Source organism: Triticum urartu, unplaced genomic scaffold, assembly GCF_056163025.1.
Source record: "Triticum urartu cultivar PI428250 unplaced genomic scaffold, HENAU_Tu73 scaffold1711, whole genome shotgun sequence".
Taxonomy (NCBI): domain Eukaryota; kingdom Viridiplantae; phylum Streptophyta; class Magnoliopsida; order Poales; family Poaceae; genus Triticum; species Triticum urartu.
The window spans coordinates 1-27,069 of NW_028260164.1; the positions used below are offsets into that span (position 1 = coordinate 1).

The following is a 27,069-nucleotide window of genomic DNA, read 5'->3' on the forward strand; positions in this document are numbered from 1 at the left end:
TTGGCCAATTGACGTTCTGCTTCAATAAGTCATGACCTTCACTCTCCTCAAGTGAGGAGGGCATATTGTTTGACCAACGAAAGCCTCACTAGTTCCTTCTTCCCGTTCACTATTCCCGTAGCCTGATACGAGTTATTTAGTTCGTGTCTCCTTGTTCTTGGGAAGAACCGAAGGTTCATTCGCGGCACTCGTAGACATAGTTGTATTTCAGACCCTCTTCTTTCCCTAAAAAGCTAATAAATCAAAACAAGAGAAAAGCAGAAGCGAAAGCTCGAGTCGAAGAGTGGAGGTCGCTCGGTAACTCGAGTCGATCAGTCCCATTCATTCTTGCTCGAAACAAGTGGGCTATTCATTCCGGTGCCACCTTTGTTCAATCGAGTCCATGTTCTCTATTTCCCAAAACCCATTCGTTCACCGACCCGTGGACCAGAGGTTTAAAGCTTGGAATTGAGCTTTCTAGCTTTCTTTAGTACAATCTTTTTGCGAGAGCAACCCCGGGTTCGTTCCTAAGACTACACTCACAGCTTTCTCTGTTCATGTTCCGGCATAGGAGATCTAGTGGTAGGATAGGGGACAGAGCTTTAGGGCTGCAGTAAACCTCATATGCGCGTGGCTCATCATAAGACCTTAGCCTGATGTCCTACCCAAAGACTTCAAAGGTAGTCACAGGACAACCTTTCCGAGTTCTAACTTCCAAACCTATAACTTGGTTTGCTTGCCTGCTTCCTATCTGACCTATCAATCAAAGAAATGTTCTAGTTCCGCGATACGAGCTTGACTGTCGCTCTGAGACAGTAGATTTCTTGGTTGGGGGTCCCTTTATCAAAGGCTCCCTTCCCTACTGATCATACAACAAATGAAGGTGGTTAGAAAGATGGCACATCGATCTTCTGTACACCCTGTTCGTGCTGCGGAACGCAGAAAATCCGCCTTCCTTGGAAAAAAAATTCCTGACTCCGAAGTATCAAAGGAGACTTGGGTGGCGCCTTCTGAAGAGCCCTTCATTCTGCGACTCAGATAGGCTAGGATTCGTGTCTCAGCCGGAAGGGGTCGTAGGACTGACTCAGACAAAGCGTTAGAAGTACGATCTCCGAATCTATAAGCTTTGGCCTGCCTTCTTCCCTTATCTAATCTCTTAGGTAATAAGAAAGTGGTGTTAATTGTCACGCTAAGGAGCTGACCAGTGACATTTCTGTCTCAATTGAAGTCAACCTTACTATACTCGCTTGTAGGAGATCATCGCTCAGAAGGGCGTTCTTTCGCTAGAAAAACAAGAGTTTGAAGATCACCCAACCCACGAAAAGGTCAGAACTCTCGATCTAGCCCCACTTTCTATAGCAATTTATCGACATGTTGTTTCGAATGTCCTTGAAAAGGCCTACACACATACCCTGCCACTCGATGTGTAGTGGGTTTGTTCAGTAGAGATGGGTAGAGCGCACAAGTATTGGAAGGAAAGTTTCACCCTTCTTAAAAGAGAAAAAGTCTGTATTGAACTATGATTTGAATTCCTTTCTTATTAGTTTCCAAGTGCAAAATGTTCATTGCCTTGATCAGAGCCTTTAAGCCTTTTAGAAGCGAGCATTTCCGCAGCTTCTATTTTTCCTAAAGCTAATGAACCGAATGGAGAGAAAAACTTGGAATAAATAATAAAGAAGGAACCAACAAGAAAATACAGAATTGTTCCAACCTCGGCTCGGGGTCTGTCTGGAAATGGAAAATAGTTCTCTCTCTCATCTGGTCTCGCCACAGTGACAAGAAAAACAAGTGAATAATTGGAATAGAACGCAATCGTCAACCAAAATCGGGTAGGATGTATTATAAAAGAAAGCCTTGCCTCACTCGCAAGTGAGGACCTCACCCCTCCTTCCTCATTTATTGAGAATGGAAAAAGACAATGTTCATTGCTTCCTCAAAACAAGAGTTCCACGGGCGGCTGCTCCTGAACGAGCTGCTCATGCTCAAACTGATCAACATAAAGTGGAAAGTGTAGTAGAGATATTACTCGCAGTATGAGAAGGAAGAGAAGATCTAACCTCTCTACTTGACACCTCTGAACCAACTTCATTCCTAGCTAAAACAGGAAAGCTGAAAGTACTCAAGCTTCAAACTCCTTGCTAACAGCCCTACCGATAAAAGGAATAATGCTTCAAGGACTATATGACTAGCTCTTATACGAGTTCCTGGTAAACCACTACTTGCGTAAAGTACTCCGCTCGCTCCCCTGCTCGTTCAAAGTATTCCACTCGCTAGGATCTTAGTAAATAAGCTTGCTCCTTACCTTTCCTTCCTAGCTTTGAGAGCAATACTACCTGTAATAACACAATGAACTTATCCTACTTAGGGAACAGGCTGGCATAAAGGGCAAAAGAGAAAGAGTTACACCCGTGAGAAAACCAGGTGGTGTTACTTTCCTGCTTCCACCTGAACCTGCTTGCAGGCCTTATAGAAAAGTCTTGTATAAGATAACTAGCTTGACAACAGGAATTCTCTAACTTACTTGTAGATAACGAACTTGCTGAAGGAGGTTAAGATAGTTTTCCGTTAATGGGGAGAGAGAAAAAGAGTCCTCGCTTTCATAATCGGTAATCAGAGTCCAGGCTTCCTACACCCATATTTTACGACAACCTATGAACCGACTAACTCAACAGCTGGCCTTAGAGAAACTGTCCTAACTTATCCAAGTAGTCCTAATAAATGGCCATGATGAAATACTCTTCCTTTCCCTGCGGCACTCGCTTGAAGGACTCGAAAGCTGACTAATGCTGATAGGAAGAACTTTCAAAGTTCTCGTTAGTCCTTTCATTGAAGCTAGTGACATCATCTGACTCTATCAATTCATTTCTATCTTCTTTTTCTTTCATTTATCTCTTTCCTATCTATACAGTGTATTACCCCAAAAGATAGTGAGTTAAGCAAGCATGTGGGAAGTAAGCGAGCAGGGTGAGGCGGCGGCTTGTAGAAAATCCTCAATATCTATATCGGAGTCAGCATCCGTTTTTGTTTGAGTTTCGCTGTTAGCTTACGTCCTTTTAGCTAGTTCGACGTGTTTTCATTAGTCCTTCAAGCAAGTGAGCCAGTCGCGGTAGGTCTTTTTAGCCTTTAAGTAGTAGTCCTGTTCGAAAGATAGTTATCATAGTGAAGTGAGTTATTACAGTTTTTCGAGTTTCTTGAAGGCCAGGCAGTCAGCCAAGGAAGGAAGTTATGGTGTGGAAGTCTTCTAGTCTGTCTTCCCCTTCAAGCTCTCGAGTACACTAGGGGAGAGGTATCGAAAGTCAAAGTATAAATCAAAGTGAAAGTAAGAAGTATAAGTAGTAGGCTATCGATTAGGTTTTTCTACTTAATTAAGCTGCTTATGCAAAGTTTTAGAATTTGTTCACATAGGCAGCGTGATTGGGGGCATATTTGTTGCTTCCCAAGGTAGTTAGTTCACCACACAGGCATGTTAGTACTAAACTGCAGAAAACTATTAAGTCATCCAATTCATGCCGCATTGCAAGATTACTCTACCACTCTATAAATGGTATATAGATAAGTGTCTTCACTTCATCAAATGAAAATCAAAGAAATTGAGTACTAACACGTATTGCTATGGATGCTGCAAACAGGCTTTCGGCAGCAATTCCAGAAAAAAGGAATAGGTGTTTTAGCCAGGTCATCAAATCAGGGGGGATATGCCAAGAAGAAATCCATGGAAATCAGCATTCCAAGAACAATAAGTTGGCACTTTCTTTCATATATAAACTATTTATTGAGGGAAAAGATATGAAAAACTAGAGTGGAATCGATTGAATGCACTATCGTTATGCTTTGGCCAACCCTCTTTTCCAAGTTCCTCTTGTTTATCCAATCTGTATTCCAATCAGAAATCCAAGGTAAGATCAAGCCAAAGGGGAATCTAGGTACCGTTGACCCAGGAAATCAAGTATCAAAGGACCCGGGCAATAGGTTTATGACTGAACTGAAACTAGAGCAGGGAATAGCAGGATGCCTATGTTTCCAATACAGAAATCCTTAACAGAACAGAGCACAGACAATAGGGCCAACTATTGATCTTACTTTCCCTCAATAAATAGTTTGGATTGGATAAACAATCCTACTTTCATTCCAATCATAAAACAAGGGAAAAGATCAAGGGAGAAAACCCTTCCAAGAAAACTAGTAACCAAACCCTGACGAACTTGCATTTGTTGAGCGAAAAGAAGAGTTCAACAGGAAGAACGTATGAAGAGATTGAGATGTTTGGATCTTGGCTAAATTTATAAGCGAAGAATGCACGTGAAGTATTCAAGGTACATTCGACTATATCTCATTCTATAGAAACCATTTCTCAATCTATAGAAACCATTTGCTTTAGGTAGACGTGATGGTACTTCCACTATTTTGGCATCTTATGGAACCCAATTCGAGATATATAAACTAGATCCTTGTTATTAGAATGATGATCTCTTGGCTATGACTGAGTCATATATTAATGGAAATGGTTTTCTCCTCCGAAAGTCCAAGTTGAGTCCAAGTAGTGGCAAACTAGAATCCTTCTTTTCTTTTCCCTTCGTGGTTAGTTTCAGTTCAAATGACGAATTGAGACAGAAACCAATGGATTCCTGTGGCTGGGGGATCCTATGTCTATAGATAGATTCAAGTACCATTCTATACCCCTTCCCTAGCGCCCTATAGACCTGTTTTGCTAAGTGGGTCCTACTTAGCTGGTCGGCCTAGGGGGGGATGCAATTCAAGAGACAAGTTCTACAAGTTCTCATGGCCGAGATCCCCGTATTGGTAACGGGGCTGGTGCTGACTCGTTCAGAGAACAGACCCCCGATGTTCTTGGGAAGAAAGAGAGAAGGACGGCCCTGTAAGGGAGATCCTGTGTTGGAAGATATTGGTGGGTGTCATCTCGTTCAATTCTGGGTCAAATGACAAGAGGGCCGTTCAAGCAGATTAGAAGTAGATGTTGTTGAGAAAAGGTCAAAGTGCCACTATGGAGGTCGGAACAAGCGTCTACCTACCAAGTGAATTGTGATTGAAATGACGATGGCAACAGGTTGAGCTCTATCCACTGAAATTGAATCCATCGATGCGGTAAAGGACAGAGCAGAAACAAATCCTCCATTTCCCTGCCTTGCGACCGAACAAAGAAGAAATGCTAGAGTGAGGAGACCTGTTGGTTGACCAACTGAAGGAAACGACGCCTCTCCTGCTTTGCTTACTTTTGGCCAGCATTCGTCTTCGGCTTACAGTAGCGTTTGCAGCTCTATTGGAAATCGAATTTCTATGTCCGTCCATAAAAAGCATCAACTTCTAGTGCCGCCATCCACCACAAGAGTAGGTAACCTGCTCGCTCTTTTCTCTATTGGGGGATCTAGGTATATCTTCCAACTCTCCTTCCTGCACACTGGCATACAAAGCAGCCTCATAAACTGCATTTTGTAACTGAACCTCCACAGTTTTCAAACCTAAGGGTGGATCAAAAGGCACCGGTATTCTCTAATCTAACTTGAATTCAGATCAATAATCAAGGGGCACAAGAAGAAGGCAAGAGCGCGGTTCCGGCTAAAACCAACTCTGCGAGGAAAGCAGAACTCAGCGGTGACTGATCCGCTCGAACCACACTACTTACTTAGGCTCACTTACGAGAGCTCCCCTGACTCTGATCTCTGATCTAGTAGATGCGAGAAATCAATCCAACTCCATCTGATCTTATGATCTTTGCAGAGGACAAAGGTACTAGGGATATTTCCTCCATTTATATTCGTAAGAAAGAACTCCCACTATTCGTTTGTATCAGCCGGGTCTTGGTGAATCAAAAAAAGGCGTAGATAATGCGCATTGCTTTTGAGTTCGATTTGAACTAACTAGTTTCCACGGTTCTCCAGGAACCTACCGTTTGTTTGGAGTATAGCCAAGTGGTAAGGCATCGGTTTTTGGTATCGGCATGCAAAGGTTCGAATCCTTTTACTCCAGATTATGAAGACCCGATCGGATTTGTCAAGAACGAGCTAACAACTACAGGGGAAGCGGCTCAGTATCAACATACCACCTGCCCGTCTTATCAATGACAATCATCCGTTTGGATGAGGCCATTCTAAGGGTTGTTTAGGATTGGTATCTGCTCTCTTCCCACGGAGTTCTTGTCCCCATGACCAGTATCAGCAGAGGCAAGACCTGTAAGCATCAAGCCAGCCAAGAAGTAGAAGTTGGTAAAGATGGCACAAACAAAAGAAGAAAGGAACTTGGTTGGTGATCTTACATACGGGAGGCCTTCTATAGAGTGAGGCAAATAGCGATTTTGCTATAGATACTGGGATCAGAAAATGGTAGTGGATGTGGACGCCGAACAGGTGGCACGAAATGCTCGTTCAACGGACGGAGTCATACCACCGCCTCCTCCTGCAAACGAGCAAGTTCTAAGCTTTATCGATCTTCTCCGGCTCACGAAACTCTGGTCTAATGCCCGCCTTTAGAAAGGACCTGTTTCTTCCTATTATTCATATCCGCTAGGGGTACGAAGGAGAAGGAGACCGGATGCGTTAAGCTAGTTGGTAAGAGTTCTTGTCATTATTGATAGTGGCCCTAGAGAAAGAGCTTACGCTGATTGTTCTAACTTCATTCATATTTGATTCCGCAACTGAGACCTTTTCCACATCTGTGCCAGGAGGGCAAGCGGTCAAAGCAGAAAGGGTTCTCGCTTCTCCGTCTGGAAGGACACCAAATGGACCAAATCCTATCGATCTTTCCTTACGACTCGACTTCAAAAAAAAGGCCGCAGAGGGCTAAAGGCAGTATCTTTAGTCTACCCAACTCCCTTGCTGCCTATTTCCTTTTATACGGTCATTCCGTGGGGCCACAAGCACCATCAATTGCATTATCCCCGGTACCACACATCACTCCAATCAGAATAAGCGGGAATGCTGGTTGGAAAGACAGAGAAATAGAATAATGAGAATCATATGGTCTGCTTGGGAAGATAAGCGAAGAAAGCTCTAAGGTTTCCCTTCCTGCATTCAGAGCTTATCAATTCGTCCCACGCTATATAGTGAAGCAAAGCTATCTATAAATCGAGCATATCTTTTATCCGGAAGGTAGTGGGCTTTCACCCGTACTCGCCCTTCCACTTCACACTTACTAAATTAGGCTGAGTGTATGCGCACATGAAAACAAACAGAAAACGAGTGAGCACTTTCTTTCTATAGACAACGGTCAAGTCTGCGATCCAAACAGTGATGAAAAGAATTCTCAAATCATTCGCGGATGGACGTGAAAGAAGGAAGAACCAAATGGCACTGCTTCCTCAAAGCGAGCTTCGGGTACCCGATCAAGGGACTAATGAAACACCAGTACATGTCATACAGAAGCTCCACTCATCCCTCCGCCAGCCCAACCTAAGTTTCTATCGGACTGAGCTATTCTTCAATCCAGTGCCCTAATCCTTTCGAACTTGGGTCCAGAAAATAGTGCTATTGTACAACCTGGGGAAGTCAAAGCACATTCTAAGTGGGCCGCATGGGTCGGCCCTTTCACCTCATTCTTTTCCGTTTCCACGCTCTGAAACCGGGTTCTTTCACTTCAATCTCTCTCATAATCAAGCTGAGATATGATGCTGTTTCATCCTAGAATTTTGAGAAATCCCTTGTTGGCTGGGACGGACCCTTAGTATAAGATAAGTCAACACAACAGGTTGTGTCAGTTTCTCAAAAGACATGGGCTCGCCTTTCGGGGTGACTAGCTGCATTCATTGGTTTGCTTTCTTCCACCAACTTCACAACCATCCTTCGTTGATGACAGGCAAGCTCAACCACAGTTTCCGTAGTTTGGTTCAATTCATTCGGCATTTCCATTTCCAATTGGTAAGTTCTATTTTCTCCGACCCAAGGAAGAAGATCACAAGCGGGAGTCCCCTCTAGGAAGAGATGCTTTCCAAAGGCCGTACGCTACTGTTGAATGGCCAAATAGGGATTGAAACAGAGTAAATAACTAGAGTATCCCGTCGTAGTGGTAGCTGCATTTACGCGACCGGGTCCGAGCCACGGGACAAGACCAAATTGGATTGGATTTGTCACATCCGCGGATGGAAGACCGTAGATTTCTCACTTTCCCTACTCGGAGAGCACGTGTATGTAGTCCGCCTGTATCTACTTATTTATTCGGAGAGCGCCATTAATAGGATTCAGAAGTCGTACAAGCTATGGCGGAGCCGTTTACCAATGCACCCAGTTCTCCTCATATTTGATTCTTTTTTTGGTATCATTGGTTCCACGTACGTCTTTTGGGCGAGCTTTCTTCACTGTCATCAAAACCAACGCTCAAACCGAAGCTTTCCGAGCAGTTGTTTATTTCTCACTTTAGCTGCTGTCGTTTTCCTCTTCCGAATTAAGCGAGTGAAAAACAAGGGGATCAGAAGAACAAACAATAAGAATGAGGGATTGAAGTCCGTTTCCTTCGTATCGTATTTCAACGGATCGGGTAGTTCTAGTCTTTTTTGATTACTCCTTCCTTTTTCCCATCATTTGACATAACATAATTAAGAAACTGTTTGATGGTCAACGGAACGAGTAGAGAAGAAAAATGCCCTTATTCCAAAGGAAGTGAGTGCCAAAGCGAAAATAGAGTAAAGAACAAAAGAACGAAATGCAAGGGTTGCATCCGCTGTTTCAAGTCCGGACGGTTCCTCCGCTAGGTTATTGAGTTGGCTCCCCCGTTATTCTTCATCAGACAACGCACACTTAATGGAAAAACGAGGTATCTTTTTGGAAAACTTCTCTACTTACGACTTTGTTAGCGCTTTGAGGGCTTCACTATGTTCTCTGAAATCTTGTATAAATAAGAAAGAAGTCTTTCTCAGGAGATGACTCTGCTGATACCGAGTTTCAATGCAAAATGGCTCCCGCTTCTTCTGAAAGAAAACAGGGGAAAAATCAATATGGAGCCGTCAGAGGCTTATCTGGCCGATATGACTTCCTGAAATTCTTTCCAGATAAAAACCTAAAATGGAGGGGTTGGGGCTTTGGCTCCAGGCTCAAACTCTATCTTGTGGTAGACTGCCCTCCTAGGGAGCGCTTGGGCAACTAACTTGTGGGGCATGACATCCCAAATTCATCATTTACATTAGGAATTTCCTGACAAAAAGTCTTATGTGTATTGGATCCGCTCTTCTGTTAGCATGAACACATGAATGAGATTCTTCTTATTCTTCCTAACATGAAATTTTGCATAGAATGATTGTTCATGTTCACGCCGCTGAGGTTGTTCCCACCATTGAAGTAAGAGTCTGGGTGTGTTTTTCTTACTAATACGGAGAGGGTTCCGAATGATAAAAACCAATCCAAAACTTCTTCGTTTCGTTGGTAGAACCCACGCCAACTCTTTTCTCTAAATAATAGAGATCTTTTGATAGTCTCACTTCTATCAATGCAATGAAAGAACTATCCCTTCCTATTTGTTTGTCCTAATGAGACAAAAAAGAGCCTCCTTCTTTACCACTTTAGGGGATGGGGGTGAAGGGGGGTTTACATACAACCGGGGCAAAGTGGTTTATGATTGAATCTCAGAGGCATTCTTATCATTTGGTAGATCCAAGTCCATGGCCTATTTCGGGTTCACTCGGAGCTTTGGCAACCACCGTAGGAGGTGTGATGTACATGCACTCATTTCAAGGGGGTGCAACACTTCTCAGTTTGGGCCTAATATTTCTCCTTTATACCATGTTCGTATGGTGGCGGGATGTTCTACGTGAATCCACGTTGGAAGGGCATCATACAAAAGCTGTACAATTAGGACCTCGATATGGTTCTATTCTCTTCATAGTCTCGGAGGTTATGTTCCTTTTTGCTTTTTTTTGGGCTTCTTCTCATTCTTCTTTGGCACCTACGGTAGAGATCGGAGGTATTTGGCCCCCAAAAGGGATTGGGGTTTTAGATCCTTGGGAAATCCCTCTTCTTAATACCCCTATTCTCCCTTCATCCGGAGCTGCCGTAACTTGGGCTCATCATGCTATACTCGCGGGGAAGGAAAAACGAGCAGTTTACGCTTTAGTAGCAACCGTTTCACTGGCTCTAGTATCCACTGGCTTTCAAGGAATGGAATATTACCAAGCACCCTCCACTATTTCGGATAGTATTTATGGTTCTACCTTTTTCTTAGCAACTGGCTTTCATGGTTTTCATGTGATTATAGGTACTCTTTTCTTGATCGTATGTGGTATTCGCCAATATCTTGGTCATCTGACCAAGAAGCATCACGTTGGCTTTGAAGCAGCTGCATGGTACTGGCATTTTGTAGACGTGGTTCGGTTATTCCCATTTGTCTCTATCTATTGGTGGGGAGGTATATGAAAGAAGGGAACGAATAAGTGGATTGAGGAATAAAAGCTCGAAGACAAAGAGAACTTCTCCGGGTACTCAAGATATTGTGTTTGGAGAGGTGTAGATTGTAGATTCCAGCCGAGAAGACCAGGAAAAGATAAGGATAAAGAATGTCATATATCTCAGGAGCTAGATCACTTCCCGATGAACAAGTCAGAATTGCCTCAACAAAAATGGATGGAATTGGACCGAAAAAAGCCATTCAGCTTCGTTATCGATTAGGTATCAGGTGCATAAAAAGGAAATCAAGTTTGGGAAATGCCACCAAGGAAATGATTTATGGACCATAGTCATTGCTAGATCTCTTATTGCTTTATTTTCCTGCATCCGGACAAGAAGATCTATTTCTCCCTTCGGGGTGACGCTAGCTGAACTTACTTAGAAATGGTCAATTTTGCCTGCCTTGGAGTAATGATTCCACCATTGGATCTTAGAAACGGAGAAGTCGAGGTCGAAGCCTATCATCAAGGCTATCTACAAATAAAGCATAATCGGAAATGAGCAAATACAAATAAACAAGATCCGGAAGAGTTTCCGCTTTCGCACGCACCTGGACCGCTGGATTATGTTGAAGAATAAGACCTCGCCATGGCAGACTCTAGCTTAAAGGTAATGAGCTGATGAAACCAGAGCAAGAGAGGCACCGAAGCAACTCGAGAGATACTTTCTTTGAAATCGGGATTTTGGGGGTCTCAATGGAAGGCAAGGTAGCGCTACTGAATCCCCGTCGTACTGAAGCTGCTCCTCTCGCTCTCGATAAAGACAAGGAGGTCATGAAGGAGCTGGAGGGGAAACGTGGGGAGGATGGGCTGGAACCTGAAAACGCTTGCTTGCGCCCCACCCCGGCCCTATCTTGCTCCAGCTTTACGGGGGTGATCGACGACGGCCACGCCGGGGAGATGAACGTCTCTTCAGGTATGAGATTATGTGGGAGACTTGAGCGCGTGTTGGACTCGCCCTACTATGGACATGAGATACATCTGGTCCCACTACCCCGTGTCATATTTAAAAGCTGGATCTTGTTGTTCATGGCCCCATTTCTCACTGCACTTAAAACAGAGCCCCCGGGTGTGTCGATATGTATGGAGGGCCGAATTCTTGTTGGCGTTGAGTGTACTAAGTCTAAGATCTGCTTACCCGTGTGTCCTAAGATACTGCTGCTTTCCTTGTAGCCATGTCTGAAGCAAACAGTGCCTGGGTAAGCTAGTTGATCCCACCCGAGAGCTCTAGCGATTCGTATAAGTGTTGGTTTGTCGACTAAGCAGTCGCCTTAGGAGCACGTCGTCAGTATCACACTTGTTATTCGCAAAATCTACCTTCCAAACGATTTCCAGAGGATCGAGCAAGAAAAGGAGATAGTCAATCTCTGTTTGAACCCGGTTGCTTTCTGCGCAGAGATGTTTGCTCGTGTCTGTCTTCCGGGTCATCTATAGAGGCTTCTGTTTGGATATAAAAACGGACGTATAGGTAGCTTTTAAGGTGATGTATCGTCTGCGGTTCTTCCCGCTGTACATCAATCGTTCACTAAATCGATGAGGAAGGTGAAAGTAGGGCCATCGACTGGGAAGCAAGCATGAAGGAAGAACTCTGGACTTTGGTTTCAAGCTGAACTATTTACTTCTTCTTAAACAATTTATTGCTTTCCATTCCACTGCTTCTGCACAAAGCCAACGAGCTTCAAACTTATTGCTACTTCCACTCCGTGAAGATTCTTGGTCGTCGTAGTAACACGTATCAAGCACCAGTTGAAAGACCCATTCTAGCTTAAAATCAGTCTTCTACACGATTCCTTATTTAGGAGCTTCCTGTGGTGAATTGGGATACCTAAGTATTTGAAAGCTACGGATACACCAAAAAGGTGGGCATATTGAGTCTCGAACTGCTTGCTTTATGCGGCTCAACTATTGCCAGTCAGTACGGATGCATTGGTACTCCGATCCGATATCATAACTTTATTCAATCTCATATCCAGATCCAGATTGGGAGCACGGTCGCGAGTCTGCACCTAAGGTGCCTCGCCTCTCGTGGGGAACGTATTGCATTTTATGCATTCTACCCCGCTTCAATGATTGCTATTGCCCCGCTTTTCTGACTCTTCTCTGCTTCTGAACTTGCCTGCTCTGTTTCTTCAGGTTCAGAGTTAACACCTTCAGGCGATCTTCCAAACTATAATTGTATTTGCCAACTGGAATTCGGGAAGTAGTAGCAACGACGAGATTTCTTGCATTTTAGTACTCGAAAGGATGGATAATTCAATACTGAACTGCCCGAATCAACCTGAATCAAAAAATGATTTCTCGAATTTTAGTATAGAAAGCAGATCGAAAACCCCTATTTAATTAGTTCTTTCGAGTCACTCACTGAAGAGGGAAAGAAAGATCAGGGGAAGAAGCGGGGTAGAGGAATTGGTCAACTCATCAGGCTCATGACCTGAAGACTGCAGGTTCGAATCCTGTCCCCGCCTTATCACACGTCAGACAGATACCCAGGATCCGAGTCCTGATCACCTGTTTTTTAATCCCTGTTGTTATGGAAAGTGTTGCTGTGTCAAATCGAGATTATGTGGGTGTTCAGCTTATTAAGCAATTCGTTCGTCCTCAATAGCTCAGTTCGGTAGAGCGATCGGCTGTTAACTGATTGGTCGTAGGTTCGAATCCTACTTGGGGAGATTTGATTCATTCTTTAATGTAAGAATAAAGAATGGAATTAAAGGGCTTGCTTTGACCCTTAGGAGTAGAGTAGGTAACCCGTTTGCTATCCTTATTTCTATTTCTATTGCATTTTCTATCTCATCGTATCACATTGTGTTCTACGATTCCACTTCGACAAAAGGAAAGAGCATACCTAAGTTCAATAGCTTTACGTCCGCTATCCCGATCATGATTTTCCTACCCTCAGGGGGAAAGTAAAGGCCCTTTCTTACTCGAAAGCCGTTCCAATCAAGGCAAGAGCCAGAAGTAGACCGACTTGTAGATCGGGTAGCAATAGGCTATGACATAGCTCACTTTACCAAGAACATAGGGCGTAAGATCAAGAGGTTCTTCCACCGAAAGATGGGGATCCTGTCTCTCCACAAGGGTTCCCTTTCTATCGAACTGGCCTTGGCGAGTCGCTTTAATTCCACTGGAGGGTTGTAGCTAGACCAATTCTCTACATTGTTATTATTGTCCTCCCGACCGATCGATCACATCCTAAACTCTGTATGTCAAGCTAAGAGTAACCATAGTCTCAGCAAATAGATAGTCTCCTTCCTTTGTTACCGGTCTTCTTATAATGCCGGGCCACGCCCAGAAGTTTCCCTAAGTGACATGGCTAATAGGAATATTACAGATTTACTCAGCGTCCATTTTTTATTCCCGTCCATATCTGTTACGGTTTGTTTCCTAGAGCAGCACTTAGGAGCAGTTGGAAAATAAACCACTTTCAACACCCGGGCGCTAAGAGACATAGGATCTTGTAGAATCCGCCAGGCTTGCCTAGCCAAGATAGCCAGATTCTCAATTTCAATGTCTCTAAATCCCATGCCTCCCTTATACTTCGGCATCGTCATCAAGTCCGACGAGACCCATGCCGTCTTCCTTCCTTTCTACTAAACAGAATTTGACCCTATTTCAGTACCACTTGATAAGCCCGGATCTGTCTGACCAATAGGAGATAGGCAGAAGAACAGCGCTAAGGATAGTTACTGAAAGGCAAGGCTTATATGAATGTGCTTTCTAACAGTCTTAGTCGATTGAAAGAAAGGATTGCTATCCAAGCACGATAATAAGAATATAGATAGAGCCTCTATAACTCGAGCAAATGCCATGAGTGAGACTCTAGGACTTTCAGCGTTCATCCTATTTATGATAAAGCGTGTACTGATGTAGTCGGCGAGCATCCCATGCTAGAGCAGAAGAGGTTCTTTCTAAATCGGAGTATCGGGACTCATTGAACTTCTTGCACATAAGATTCAAATTAGAGTGTTGAATTCAGATACCGTTTTTGGGATCGATCTTCCTTTCGGGTCATATATGGATGTTATCGAGAATGAATACCGCCCTGAGGTAGTGTTGTTTCTCTTTCCAGAGCAGTATAAGAAAATATCGTCGTTACTTTTCAGGTTGCCCGTGGTTGTGCCTGAAGTTGACGGTCGGTATACTCGCCAAGCCTACCACTGTGAGATATGTGCTCTAAATGGGAGGTATGGACAACCGCATGAGATTTATGTAGTGCATGAGTTGTTGTGGGGGAGTCAACCGATCTCTAACCAGATCTAGAAAAAGAGGTAGCTATGGTCGAGTATCCGATCTCTAACCAGCCTTCGGTGCCTCTCGAATAGGATTTGTCGTAGACATGTGCCAATGACGCTTCCTCGTCACATGTTGATACAAGTAAGATTGAGGGTAGAACCTTTCCCCTCGCGCAGTAGCGAATTCTATAAACGGATTGTTCTATTTCTAAATCATTTTAGGAATGAATGAGAATTGTGTATGCATTGTACCTCGCCTTAAAGGTCTATTTTCTCAGAAAAGCGGTTTGAACATATAGAGAATATGTTTTCTAGCACGAGCGAAATGAACATCACTGATCCAATACAAGATCAGACAGATTCAAACACCCGGCAGAAAAAAACCTTCTCTGGACATTGTATTGTAACAAGACTCCCGTCTAACCAATATAGTTCCACTCTTCATGGCAGTCTGCTTGCCGCACTTCTGATGTTAAGATCCTTCAATCTTTTTAAAACAGAGGAGGGGGATGGCTCGTACCACCGCCGGCAACCCAAACTACAGATAAGGAGGTTGCAGCCTTAAATCATAAACAATAATAACGTTGAAAGCAGGCGGACTATCTGCAGTATAGCGATTCTTTATTGTGGCAAACCCTTAGAGAATCAAAGTGGTTTCAAACCGCACCTATAATAGACTACACTATACAACGTCCCGCCCTTAAGTGAAGGATGTGGCATACCTTGATTGGTAATAGCCTACATGCAGGCTGTGTGGAGAGAAGGCTGACGTTAGATGACGACTCTAGTATAGTCTCAGAATACAGAATTCTCGACAAATTACGCCTCGAACTATATGTCCGAATTCCCCCTCAACGAATTATGTGGCACCCTTTAAGAGTATAAATCTCTTGCTTATAAATTCCAGGTGTAAAATAGCTCGTAAATTCATTAGGTAAAACATAGTTTTATAATATGCCCTCTTTCAGTATTGTATAAGGGGTAGTGTTACAGGTATAATCACGTTTGTAGTGATAAAGGTTGCAATCATGATTGCTAGTCCAATCGAAGCCATACGTTCTTTTTGAGCCAGATGCTCCATATCATATTGATTAACCTCAACTATTCGGCAAAAAGGTTCACAAGAAGGTTTATAATTGTTATAAACTATCTCCACGACATCTTCAGTCATCCAGTATGTGATTTTATTATAACCCTCTACTACGGAACTATAATGTTTGAATGGCTCGAACAAGTGGAGCTTCGTATCCTCTAGTGGTAGAGTAAGTGGATCTTGTGCACTAAATTTGTACCAAACAACTACCCCGATCCCTAATAAAACGAGGATATGGAAAGTGCAGAAACTACCCCCCTCGAATTTATGTGCATATGCCCTTGTTGTAACTTGAACTAATAGTCTTGTGTACCCTTCAGCAAATAGGGATTTCACCCCAGAACCATAATATGTGTTATGGATCTCATTCCACGACAGAGTTAACTTGTTTATACTCACTAAACCTAAAGAATTCATTATTCTATTCAAATTATTAACCGAATAATACCTATTTCTAATGGTAGACCACGGAATGGTCGAAGATGCAGGCCAATTTGCAAAAAAGGGCAGGGTTTTGTCAAACAATAACGATTTCTTAGGCGCCTTTACTATGCGAGTATTCGGTCTATCAAAAACAGTGTAATCAAAAGCACTTCCAGCTACGCGATGACTGATATCAAACCGGTATTTAGTAAAATACTCCCCTAAATACAGATAGATTATATAAGCTATCACGATTTCAGTTTCATATAGAGCAGCCCAACCTTGTATAGCACCTCCGAGAGCACACAATAAATCGATTAACGAAGCCCATGTCGCACTAATATCGACGATTTGATAATGTTTCAGAGCAGATATACATTGACAGCTAATTCTGTGGATTAAACTGTTGATCTTTGAACAACGACCGAAGATATTATTCATCTTCCCTAATGAAGTAGCGGAAGTATCTGACCCAGTTGAACCGTCATCACCACCGTCTGCCCCCGATCCAAGGACGATTCCTATAGCAATCAAATCCTCTTTACTAATTATAGCAAAACCTTTACCCTTTTCACTAGAAGTCGATTTGATCTCCATCTCTACTTCTTCTATGTCATCTCGCTTATTAGACGCTGAATGATTACTATCAATAATATATACCTCATCATTAGATATTGAATCTATATTATTCACATCGTAAGCGATTAATAACTTGAATATCCACCGCTAAAAAGGGGATAAAATGAAGGAAACGAAAGCGAAATGACTCAAAAACTGTCTCCCCACTCTGTTTATGAGACCCGTATACCTACGACGAATACTCAACCACCACTATATAAGAAAACACCTCTTTCTGCTTCTGGTAGTTATGCCAGGTATTTCAGAAATCTACTTATTGATAATAGGAGAGTTTATGAACCGTATGAGATGATACAAGAAATGGGGGCATTTAATGATTTCAACGGTTGGCTGAAGAAACTAAGCACGGCTAAACCGAAGTGCTGCGGCGTGGAGATTTCTAGTGCGTCACACTCGTTATCTTTGAGTGGGTATAGTGGTTATGAACGAAAATTCATTAGGTTTATGAAGGAGCGTAATCACGATTTCATTTATAAGACTAGCTGTTTCGATTACACTGAAAGGGCAAATCCTCATCTAGGAAATCCTGATGTCGTGAGGGAAATCAATTTTAATGAGAGAAAGTCTTGGCAGGAATTCGGGCGGAACCCAACATTTATATGGCATATGGCATATTTGAATCATCTCATGTGTTTAAGAACGATGAAGGAAATATTTTGGGATAAAGGAGTCTTTGATCGTCGTATTCCTGAATATAACACAGCGATACAACACTTGCATAACGAACTATCACACCAATTGCACTGGTTCCGGACGCATAGGGGTATCAATGCTCTAGCGATGAAGACTAAAGCCCTTGTCATAATGGATAATACGTCTGTGGGTTACAGATACGTGTATGGGAATCTACTCGCAAGTGTCCAGTTAGGCTGTTGTGGGACTATGACATTGTTGAGTATCACACAAGGTGATGCTGCGATTCTGGAACTCATATCAGGGATGGGTAATTTCATGGAAATTATGAGAAATTCTGAACCATTTCTAGGGTGGGCGACGGGTGGATCGTTATTAATTTCGTGGGAGAATATGCATTCAGATCTTATGGATCCTCCCACTGTAGGGGATGACATCCCTCATATCATATACGACAAAAACATCAACGACGGCCCCTTTGATGGCGGGATCGAAGATGGGGAGGGCGGCATACCTCTCCCTCCAGCAGCAGATGGTGGGGGTGAGGGTCCCGTGCCCGATAGCAATAGTAATAATGTGGGTTGGGGGAGTATTCTCATCGGATTTGGTCTAATAATTGGTGGAGTATGCATTGGGACTGGTGTAGTTCCTCCAGACCTAAATCTCTCAGAAATTCTCAGCAACATATTGAAAGGAGGGAACGAATAATAAAATGATTATGAGGCAAAAACAGATGAGGATGCAGTTTCAAATTCAATCAATTAAGATAGGTATTTCAGGAATAATTAGTATGGGAATGGATGGAAGCAATTCTAGAGTTTCTGATATCTTATATAGCATAAATAGGAATGGTAGAAGGAGCTATTGTATATACCTGAATAGTAGACCCGCATATCGGTTAGCGTCAACAGTAGAGACAATGTATAATAGCGACCCAAAGGGATGGGAGAGTCGGGGAGTCCTCCGTTTCCGTATGGAGCGCGCCGTTAAAGCAATTTTAGCTAATCGTTATGTGTTATCAAACATAGAGTGTTGTTCTCTAACAAAAATTCCTCACGCCTTCGAGGCTCTCCTCCACGGTGAATATAGACGAGGGTATTCACACCAATATTATGATGCGGAAACCCAAACTACTAATGTTTGGAGAGCGGGGTGCGGCGTAGATTTACTAGTATTGATGGCACTATCAAAACGTCTATTGGAATTGATAGGTCACCCGCACAACGTTTACGAGTTGGAAGATCTTGAGGAAGCTCACTATTCTTATATTAGTAAGATGTCAACGAATGTAAGAAGAGTGTACAAGATCGACTTCTCATTATGGAATGTGAAGAAGTATACTCTTCAGAAAGTTGTGTTAAGCTATGTAGATGGGTTGAGTAGCATGGAAGAAGCGCTGATCGGAATGTTGTTAAACAACCCCTTTTACTATCAGGATAAAGGGTGGGATGCGTCATGGGAGTATGTCCCAGAGATAGGAGAAATCTCTCGGGTGCTATTTCACGTTTACTTGAGGGCGCAATTTGACTCGAAGATATGGAAGGCATATCCAGGAGTTAGTTACTCACGGTTGGGTAGCGAAGTGATTATAGTAATCAAGGATGAAACATATATCGATCTGGAATCGTTGTTAGAAGATGTAGGTATTCCTGGGAAAATCGACTATCTCGATGAGGAGAATAGTACAACCCCTTGTCTGGTTTGTACCCCACATGAAAGAAAAGTCATCGTTTTAGCGGATGGGTGTATTGAAGTGGAGAACAGCGAGGATTATCTGTGATAGAAGGCTTCGTTACAATCCTAGCTATGCCATAGGGGTAAATAGCAATGTCGCACGTGTTTTTGCTGTTGTTAGATCCACGGCATAGATCTAAAAGATGGCTCCACATGCACAGAGGGTGGTATACCACTTCGTAAATAGAAGAAAGAATGGGAAGATTTGAGACGAACCACATTTCCAAGAGATTGATGTCTACTCCGTGTCCTGTAACCTCGAATCTAGTGGAAAAAGAAAAAGCTAGTTCCACTTCAACGCTGTTATCTGCATCGGGCGATACTCCTTCAACGAGAGTGAGTCGCTTAACACGGAACCACTTTCAGAAGCTTTATTGAGTTCGAGTTTTGATAGTTGCGAAGATCCGAGTTCGGCTACTTACGAAGAAGGGGAGACTACCCTATTCCTACCCCCACAGACAGACTAGCTAAGCGTGGTAGTTGAGTGAACAGGCTATCAAGAGATTTATGCCCTCTATCTGATAGTGGTAAATAGAAGCCGTAGGAATTTCCCCATCTATATACATTCGAACCGCTCTTCGTCATATTTCACTCTTCTAGAGGATAAAATACAACGATTTACTCACCCTATTCAGACAGTACCTAAACATGGAAGAGAGAGTCGACGATGCCTTCCCGTCAACATCCTGCAGCAATCGGCATAACGTCAAACAAGTGTTGTCGATTTGGCAGCGCTCGCTCGTAGGAAGCAAAAACGATCGCGTGCCTCATCCTTTGTCATGACTCTATTCCTAGGTCAAGGGCAAAACGAACCCTATGAGGACATAAGCACAAACCGACTTACCTGGGAGTGTATAAAACCGGGCCCCCGTTTTACACCATAACTCGAGTACCCGATAAATGGAAGGGATAACCTTCCTATGTCAGATGGAGTGTATAGATGACGGGAGGTTGGAGGGCTTGTTAGCACGCCTAGTGTACGGCCTTGTTGAGAAAGGTATAGATCGCCCCTTCTGATCTTTACGGTTACATGTTGACATCACCATTCACAATGTTATTATATATCTTTACCGGATAACTCTTACGGGCGAGGGCATTATTGATTTCAACCTAATAGGGCTACTCTAAAACCTACCGATTTATCATTTATCCTGCTCGACGATCAAAGACACATTAAAAACCTCTCAATAAATCCCTTCTTAATACGAAAAAGAAAAAGGGGTGATGATGTGAGGGAAACGATAAAGGATGAGAGAAACGCATGTAGGATTAGGTTAGAACCTACATATAGACCCTGTACAGAGCTGTGCATTCATAATAATAATGTGGTTTACAAGGACTGCGCTCCTATCACCTTCATGCAGAGAGTCAGCGTACCAAAGACATAACTAGCAATACACTAAAAATCAATTACGGTTGTTTAGTTAGCGATCCTACTATCAATCAGACGTATTTGACTCGATTGACGGATTCGCTACTTCGACCTCCCCCCCTTCAACTTCTTGACACGAACAAGAATAAGTTTTCAGGATGTTGCTAACCGTGAAATTAGGTGTTTTCATTTCTGCAAAGTTTTCCTTATAAAAGAGGTCCATCTGGAAATTCATCCAATAGCGTTCTTGCGCTTTTTGCATTATAGCTGCGTACAGCATAATATCATGCATCATATAGTTCACATATTCCTGTTTTTTCTCTACTAGATTGTGTATTGACATCGTCTCGGTGTTACAAGCTTTAGAACTGTGTTGTCGGCAAAACATATCAAGCAACTCATCTTCCTGGATATAACATAAAAGATCATTAAAGTCCCGCACTTTGAAAAGTAATCGGTTATTAACTGCTGAATACACCCTCATATTGGAGATATTATTATATCTCGTAAGCGTTGAACATTTGAACTCATGTTTACGATGTATCAAACAATTCCTTAGTATACGATAACTATCATCTCTATCGAAATTCGTTAAATAAACGTGAATACTCCTTCTTTCATTTTTCACTCTCCTAGTTAAACCGGTCAACAAACTATATACTAACCGTCTACCTCCCTCGGTTAGACACTTAGCGAGAAGAGTTGAGTCATTAGCGGAAGAAAACATATGACTATCCTTCAAAACAGATACTTGATTACCTCTAACCTTCATAACAGTTGAGTAGTCAGTGGAAAACATATGATTATCCTTCAAAGCTAGAGGTTGATTAGCTCTAACCATAACGAACGCACCTGAATGTGGTATCTTAAACTGCTGATATCTATCTCTATATAAAAGTGTAAGCATATTAACAACAATGACTGGTTTGAGAGTTGGAACGTCCGGAACCTGCTTAACCTTCTTCACTTTTCGATTATAGTGAATTTTACAAGGAGAGAAGTCATTCTCATTCCTCTCCGCGACTATTTGATTATAAATCGACCGAATAGAGGGAATTGTGTTGCGCGTGTCTGGATATCCGCTCCAAATACTAGGAACCCTCATCCGATTAGAAAGTTTTAGATTAGAGTTCTGAATCGTCAGAGTCTCTTCAGCTGGAAGCTTCAGTTGATACTTATCCTGTAGCTTAGTGATGTAGGGGTTTTTCCGAGTATCGGCTGTATTCGTTTTCTTTGGCCTTCTCGGTATACTAGAGACTAGGGTTTGTAGTCTTTCTGATATCTCCAACGAGTCATAAAGCATCTTATAAAGATCTGATGAAGATAAGCACTCACTAATCTCCTCTCTTTTCGAATGGGGCGCTAAAAATCTAAGACCCACTTTATAAACAGGTTTCTGATGATACTTCTCAGCAACTTGGATCATCTCTCTATACACTATATTGATTATATAATCAATCGGGAGGATTTGAGAAGGATCCGATTCATCATAGAGCCAGATGCTCGTTGATGTAGGAAGGGTATCATCAATTTCTGGACAGGAGCCTTTTTCCAAGTATAGCACTGGCACGATGGAAGCTGTCGTAAGATCGCCCTCCTTCGGGATTGGGATTCTTGGATAGATATATTTCTGTAATAGTATATAACATGCAACTGTATGTGCAACCCAATGATTAACCAATGGATAAACAGGTTTATACTCTACGCTAGCTATTGCAATCATACCTTTGACTGTATAATATTTCCATGACGTCAGATCGAAACGTTCGCTGAGTTCAGTGATAGCCCCAGTATCAATATTCAGAATACTAGTACAATAGTACCGGAATCTAAGACTTCGTCTCTGGAATAAGTCATTCATGGTATCACCTTATCCTTCTAATTTTGTGGCCGGTTTTGTGGTAAGCGTGATAGATTGAATCAACAAGCAGTAGTGTGATCTGCTGCTTGCGGTCAGTACTACGTGTGATCTCAATCATATTTCATGATGAAGATACCTCTAATGTTCCCACTAGATCTTAGACCCGCTAACCTCCACTCTTGCCTTTCAGTTTATTTCCCGCGATCCTAATCTTTAGTTCCACTTCTGACTGGATGGGAGAAGACCCTCCAAGGTGAGCTGGTTTCGGCCTTCTTTGTGAGCAGCTCCTAACTCGCTCGACGGGGTATGATCGCTACTGTTGATAGGTCGATCGGAAAAGAATAAGTTCCAGGACTGAACAGAAAGAAAGTACTCTAACACTTTCTTCGCCATTCTTTTCTATGAGGAGCTCTATTTTGCTAATAAAAATGTAATGCTACCTCCCTACGGCGATTCATAACTAGAAGAACTCGTTGGCACAACCGGACCTTATTAAAGGCCTCGGCCGTCTGATCGACTGAAAGATCTTATCTTGGAGTTCTAGTATGGGTCGTCGGCCCTTTCTCCTCCTCAGTAGGTGCAAACCCTGGTTCTGTAAATGATTATAACTGCCTTGGAGCTAGATAAGCAAACCTTCTTCTGTTTGAGTATGATGGATGTTACACCCACTGCCAGATACAAGCAAAAGCTTTCCAGCTAAGCTAGGAGTCAGAACGAACTCATGAAGCTATCCTTCTTCTTGGATCTCAAGATTCAAATGGAATTTTATCACCCCGGATTTTGGCTTTAATTTCCACTTTATACTTGAGTTAAGCAAGGCACCAGCATGGGAGAGAAGATAGCCCCTCGGGATCGCTTACTAGCCGGCCTGCTTGATTTATTTATGAGGTATCCAGATGGCACTGCACCGGCGAGGGAAAGGGAAGCTGATGAGAGGTAAGGGAAAAGTCCATTTAATGAATAGGTTCACTACAGACTGTACTATCTCTAGACCCCCTCTCTATACTCCCTCATAATATATGGATCCCCCGGATAATATTGATCCTCCAACAGCTGACATATCTTATCTAAACTCCCGGAAACCTGGGCATGGCTTTTTCGAACTTAGTTGATTTCGCAAGAAGCAACTTGAAAAGCACAAAGACTACATCTAAACAAACCTTACGTCTTCGTTCGGCTCATTCTTGCTTATCTCACCCTATTTCCTTACTTTAGCTTAGAAGTAGGCATATGGGAAGTTACACAAAGATGACTTATCGGTTGGCCTAAGCTTACTCGATTCCATTCTTTCCAATATCATATACGCCTAGTGAAATGCATCTATCTCCTCTCCTCCCCTTCTTTCTTTTTATCCATTTTATATACCTAGTCGAAGACTACTTCAGATTATAGGGCGGGCTTTTCTACCCATTGACCGGGACCGATCACTGTGTTTGACCGCTCTTGGTATTCAGACCTTGGACTTTTTCGCTAGGAGCTGATCCATTCTTTAAGAGCTCTATACATAAAGAGAAGGCGTATTCACTTAAAGGACTGTGAAATCTACCCTATGCCCCGAAAAGTCTAGGCACCTAAATAAAGTAAAGATGGGATCCCTGACCAATAGATTAAGCTATCCAATGAGTTAGGAACCTTTTTTCTTCCCCCTTCTCTTCTCCGCTTTGCTCGAGGGAATACGACGAGCACTCATCTCCAGCATTCAGGTGGTCCTATCATCTCTATTTCCTCCCGACATTTCCTTCTCTAGTCAGGGAAGCCATAATCAGTCAGTCAGAAGTATATCTATAGGGAGTTTCTAATAAGAGAACTGGATGTGCGAAACTTGTGTCAAGAGGGGTGTAGAAAGGAGAAAAAGCATAGTTCAAACTAGCCTCATCACAAAAAAAAGCCCATGATCAAATGTCTTCTTTGAGGTGGCACAAAGACGAAAGTAATTAGTTCAACAAGGCCGATGATAGAAGGGCTGGGCCTAATTAATTGTTCTGGTATAGAGATGAATGAGAGGATGGAGATAGCGCATTGAATGGTTTGAGGAAGTAGTTAAACAATGATAAAATTTTGCACAGATAATGCGGGATGAAAGTTCGATATGTTCCTAAAAATATGCTAATTTGAAAGGTAGGAATTTTTATGGTGACCTATGAAATATGAACTCGAAAATGCCAACCTCGAGAGGAGTAGGCGATCTCACTGCGTAATGCGAAAGTGCCCGTCTGGTCGAAGTAAGAAATAGCATTAGATACTGGTCAAACAGCAGACCCGAGCATATGGAGGACAAGTGGAAAGTGGATTCCAGGTTCGAGAGGTTCCTCCGTCTGCCTCGGCTCCAAGGCGGCTACCAAGCTCGTAAGCAAGCGGTCTGTTAATGATACTTAATGAAAAAGAGATCGGCTCTTGGATGATATATTTGGTTATAATAACACATTCCTTAGGTTAGAAACCGATTCAATCGACTACTTACTGAAATGAAATAAGAACCCTCTTTGGGAGAAGTTCTCATTGTGATTAGAATGACCAGCACGAAAGCAGTGATCTTCTAGGTCTGGCTCATAAATAGGCCTTGGCTCCGCGGCAAGTCCTTCTTAAGCATGTGATGGAGCTCAAAAACGGCGTTAGGCCGTGAGGGCAACTGATGACCATTCGGTCTATTGATAGGACAGTCACTACCGAAACCCCTTTCTATGTCCTTACGAAGATGGAATACGATCTTAAACTTAGACGAGTTGCTAACCGAAGGCAAAAACCAGGGATTTTTGGAGTATGTACCTCGATTTCCAACGGGAAATTCATATCTAATAGAGGACTAGATCGATGCTTTAATGCGAGGGCAGGGTATCTACTCGCTTTCTTGCCTTATCACGAGCTATTGAGAACGGATCTAAGGGCATCCCTACCTACAATCCTTCCTTGGTGCCCCATTCCTATCTTCTTTTCCAGCCATCAAACTTGTTCAATTCGTTTTCTTGAGATCTGTGGAATAGTGATATCATACTTGAATCCACATTCCCAGTATTTGAGGAAGAAGTAGAATCTTAGTCCTTTCGAATTTCTAAGTTGGGAATTTGATATCGACTAAATCAAGAAACTCGATTTCACTATGATATGACCACTGAACCCTTTGATGCAACATTTCTTGTTTCCAGAAGATCTCGGATGGTTTCTGAAGCTTCCATGATCTTGTAAAAGAAAGAAACCCTTTCTATAAGTCATGAAGACGTGGACCAAAAGACTAAGAAACTGCACAATCTATTGATTGACTGAAAAACTCAAGCTGAGTAACTTGCTTGAATGATCGCTCCGGCTCTGGGCCGTCTGATCTTCGGGATGCAGAATAGGGGATCGCTTGCCAACCGTTAGTTAGGACCAGTGAAAACCCACGCTTGGTGAAGGCGAAGTTCAGTTTGGAGATCTAACAATTCCTTATGTCGTGTATCCTCGATTGATGCAGCCTCAGATGCTTCAATTGTAGATTTGAGTATTGAGCGAAAGGTTACACCACCTATAGGTTCTGTATTACAGGCCAATCCTACTCCACTAGTACCAATAGGCGGCATAGGGGAAAAAGCACAACACCTAGGAATAGGAATCAACAACACAAAAAACTTTCTGAGAAATTACCCAGCAAGAAAACGTATGCGCGTGGGCGCAACGGATTTCGCTCCCGTGCGCTCATCCCTTGCTTGTTCTTTCGGACTAGCACTCTTTCCCTCTCTTTGAAGTAGATTTCTCAGCTCCACGAGTCAAACGAAATAAGGCGAAAGGCCCACTACTTCTTCATTCATGGCTTATTGATTTGATTGATCCCCCTTTCGTATTCATTCGACCTGAGGTGAGGTTGGAACAAGAGTTTTCATAAAAAGAATGGTTCTTTTATGCAATTATGAACGGGCAGGCCTCTTGTGGATTCCTCCAACTCTATGAATGAAGGGGGGAGTATGAGGAAGGCCGATTTTCTTTCTATATGAAGATGAAAAAAGGATCCGGGTCAAACATTTCTTACTTTTGTTGAGTATGACTGAATGAGGAAGAGCTCCTTATGTGGTATCACTTTACCACCATCTGAAATGCGCGAAACTCCGATTGGTGGAAGCCAGTCCATGAAGATTCTCCCTTCTCTTACGTGAAATTCCCCTCTTTCGGTAAGCATCCAGTATCTCAGCAAATGAACATTTCTCTAAGCTTATCCTGTAGCTTATACGTCGTTTGAAAGCTGCTCCAAGGATCCAACGAATAGCTAAGGTTTGTTGACGATCCCTGGCTACAATCCCAGGAACATCATAAATAGTACCTGCGACTCCTACTTTGACCACTTCGCATATTGGCTTTATATTATCTACGGCGTCAACCATAAGTTTTATTACATCGCGTTCAGTTCGAGCTAGGCGGTGAAAAGTTTTATAAACAATAGCACGAACTCTCGTTCTTTTACCATCGATCATGCGAAAGTTTACCAATTTCTTGATCAATTCTTTTTGCTCACCATCAAAGTCCCCCATATAGCTGAGAATTTCCGAGCAATTGGAAGCCGCTTTCGATGACGAGGCCGATAAATTGATATTACGCGATCGTTACTGTCCATCTTTTTCAGCTCTGCTCCCGAAAAGAGAAAGGAAAGGAGACTGATCTTGACGTCGGCGTTGGTTTTTCCAACGAAACGAATATTTTTAGAACGGAACTTCACACTCAACAATTAGAAACCTAACTAGATCAACAGCGCCATTC

The 27,069-nt window shown here is 42.7% G+C and overlaps 2 non-coding genes across 2 annotated transcripts; both read left to right on the plus strand.

The window, feature by feature from the left end:
- Window positions 1–12,751: 12,751 nt before the first annotated feature.
- TRNAM-CAU (transfer RNA methionine (anticodon CAU)) lies at window positions 12,752–12,825 on the plus strand. The gene has a single exon. It is a non-coding gene; the product is annotated as a tRNA-Met (tRNA).
- A 130-nt stretch (window positions 12,826–12,955) lies between these two features.
- On the plus strand, window positions 12,956–13,029 carry TRNAN-GUU (transfer RNA asparagine (anticodon GUU)). Its single transcript has one exon. It is a non-coding gene; the product is annotated as a tRNA-Asn (tRNA).
- The last annotated feature ends 14,040 nt before the right edge of the window (window positions 13,030–27,069 follow it).